Here is a 3,359-nt window from a genome sequence, read left to right as displayed (position 1 = left end):
TTTCACCTATCATTGTTGTGCTACTTGACCAGATATTCGTATTTGCTAGTTCCTATATTTTCCCTTTTTTCAACCTCTACTTGGAGATGACAGGGCTACGAATTTATTATCAGTCTTCAAAAGAATATGTGATTTCTTCTGATGGGTCATGAAGTGGTTAGGTTTGTGGTAATTAGGTGCTACATATGTTTTTACTTTTTTCGCCATATTCACAGAGTAGAGCACATGAATTCATGATTTTGACTCTACTATTATTTTACAATCTTGCTCTAATGTTTTTTTTTTTTTAAGTTTACAAATTGTAAAACTAATACTACCCCTCAAACTTACTAGATATTTGGGTAGTTTGAATTAAGTAATCAACAATTTATTTTTTGAAATTAAATATTTCAACTTATAATTAAATTGTAGAAATAACTACTTCATTCATATAATATAATTTTTATTATTATCTATATATTTCTTAAAATAATGTAATTATTAATATTTATAAAATTTCCTTCAACTCTTTCTATCATTCTATCTTTACTTGTCCTTATAATAACATATCATTCTCTCTTTTAGCTCTCTTTAGTCTCTTACTATAAAGCTATCAATAAAATTAGTTTTAATATGCTAATTAAATATATAAAAATTTATCAAATTAATAAATAATATGCAAAAAAACCAATTAAAAATTAAACAAATAATATGCAAAAAATTAATATGTAATTATGTATAAATAAATATAGTGAAAATATATTAGTGAAATGAATAGATTTTTAAAGGGACTACTAAGTATAAGTTTATCTTAGTGGAAAACTCAACCACCATAAGAAATGAGGTCTCAAGAGCACTTAAATAAATTTAAGAAAACTTATAAAATTAAACATGTATTATTTAAACAAACTGTGGAAGAAAATCGTTAGTCAATGCATAGTTCATTTTAGACAAGAACAAGCATGATACGTTTTTCTTTTATCCAAAGGAAAGAAAGTCAACAGCCAATTGTTTTGAATTTGATAAAAGGAGAACAAATTTTTATTTTTATTTTAAATTGCATTTTGCATCTATAATCCTCCAATCTAAAAACCCTAAAATGCTCTTGTAGAAATGTGTGAATAGAATTATCAACTCGTTTGACAGCAAAAGGAAATATCATTCCTTGCACAGCACCGATTTTGACAGCATCCATTGCGGCGATTATTCGTCAGATGCCGACGGCCCAAGAGCTGCAAAGTTTACAAAATTCAAAATTAGATTATCTTATGTTTAATTTTGTGAATGTTAAAATTGTCTTCTGATTGTAAATAATTAATTGCTTTAAATTAAATGTATTTAAAATTGATTCATAATTTAAAATATTTAAAACAAATACAAAATCTGCAAAAAGTTTGAATATTTATTTGCTTACCAAGGTTTCGGACAACAAGGTTCCTTTAACATATCCGTCAGAGTTTGGAGCTGCATTTAAATCAAATATTTTATATTAGACCTCAAAAATTATTTAAAAAGTTGTTAGAATACATTAATTATGACAGATGAGTAGGTAGGTTCAAAAATTGTTATCTACCTCTTAAACTATCAGATGAGGAAGATTTTTGTAATTAAAAATTAAAAATAAAGTTTATTTAATCATCTAAAGTCAATTGAACATCTAATTGGTGTACTTATATTTAAATTTAAAATTGTTTAATGTTTATAAAAATGAATGACTTACTAAATCTTTTACTTAAAATAAGACTATAAAAGATATATTTAAACATATTATTAAAAACATGATACAAGATAATTAAAATAGTTCTAAAAATTTCAAAAAATCAACATTAATAGTCTGGTGGCACACCTTAGTCATATTATTCTACAATATATCAATTTTTTTGAATAATCATACTTAGAACAATTCTACAAGGCCAGAAATTCAAACACAAATATTCTCTCAAAATGTAAGATTGTGAGATTTGAGATTTTAAAAGTTTTCTCCACATTTTAGACAGTGGCAAAAAGAACTTTCACATATACCTTTCATATGATTTTTGCCATGATAGTTTTGCTTATTTTAACACCTTTGAAAAATTTTTGATTCTTGATATATATATATCCGAACTATTATCTAACTATTAATGAACTATGGAATTAAATAGATTTCTGTCATTTAAAATGAAAAATTTAAATTTATAGAACCATTTAAAACTGATGAGTGACTAATAATCTCTTGCTGATCATAGCAGCCTGCATATAAATTGTGTTTAATCCTCCAAAGTCTAGTGGACATATAAATAGATTAGGCAAATAGCTGAAAATACATCTGAAATAATTAAATAACGTACCTGAAGTTTGATGGACATGTCGACCTTCGCTAAAACCAGAGAAGAAGAATAACGGTAGAATAAATGCCAGAAACAACACAAGGAAACCCATTTTGAAAGCCATGGTGTAAAATAGGAGATATTTTCTCTTAGTTGAGAAGAAACTTTAAAACCTTTAGAACCAGAAAACACAATTTATAGCAAAGATATCGTCTTGTGCAAGAAAGGGGATGGTTTGGTCTTTATAAGAGTTTCTACGAACAACCACTTGAACATGCTTGTGAAGAAATATGTTAACGTCGAATGCAAGGAAATAGCTGGCCTTTGGTAAGGAATTCAAATGGTTATTAAAGAATGTTGTTTTATTGTACTGTTGAATAGGGCAACTCGTTGGTCATTAAAGAAGCGGATGCACTCGTTGAATATGATCACAAAGAAACTTTCTTGTTTCACCAAATCCCAATTGACTTTAGGCCATTTGGAATTGGTATGAATTTGTCAAATATTTGGAATTGACAATGTATGTATGCTAGAGAGTAGTCAACATAAATGTTAAATGGAATTTGATTATTGAATAGAAATACTAAAAAAGAGTTTTAATGTTTCAAAAAATTGTTATTCTATACTTATCCATTATTTGTAAAATAAGGTTTGATTTAGGTGTTTAGTTGATTCAATAGGAGTAGGAAATTGTTTGTTAGATTGTTAATAAATAATTATAGGATAGAAGGAAATGGTAAAGGTGAAGTGAATTTTGATTATTATTTGTTATTTAATAAAATAAATTTATATTAAATAATTTTTTCTATTGTGATTAATTAAAGTGGGAAGGGTCCAAACCTGATCCAATGGATCATGAGCAATGACCCTATAAAAAAATTATGCAAGACTAGTACGTGCAACTACAACCTAAACTAAACAAAAAACTTTAAACCAAGCCATGCTAGGAGAAAAACAAAGATCCCAACCATAAAAAAAAGTCTTGAGATGGGCATAGTCACCACCAATATGAAGCATAAAAAACAAAAACTTGCGAAACAGAAACACCATGGTAGACCAAATCAACAACCA

The 3,359-nt window shown here is 27.0% G+C and overlaps 1 long non-coding RNA gene across 1 annotated transcript; it reads right to left on the bottom strand.

Moving 5' to 3' along the window:
* Window positions 1-883: 883 nt before the first annotated feature.
* LOC149528826 (uncharacterized) lies at window positions 884-2,391 on the bottom strand. The gene is made up of 3 exons (XR_016359190.1): window positions 2,310-2,391; window positions 1,394-1,443; window positions 884-1,211 (listed from the first exon to the last, which is right to left on the bottom strand). It is a non-coding gene; the product is annotated as an uncharacterized LOC149528826 (long non-coding RNA).
* Between the last annotated feature and the right edge of the window lie 968 nt (window positions 2,392-3,359).

Source organism: Cupressus sempervirens, chromosome 11, assembly GCF_028749045.1.
Source record: "Cupressus sempervirens isolate cs-2001-9-10 chromosome 11, ASM2874904v1, whole genome shotgun sequence".
NCBI lineage: Eukaryota > Viridiplantae > Streptophyta > Pinopsida > Cupressales > Cupressaceae > Cupressus > Cupressus sempervirens.
Note: the sequence above shows the minus strand (reverse complement) of the source record. Positions and strands in the feature narration are given on the sequence as shown.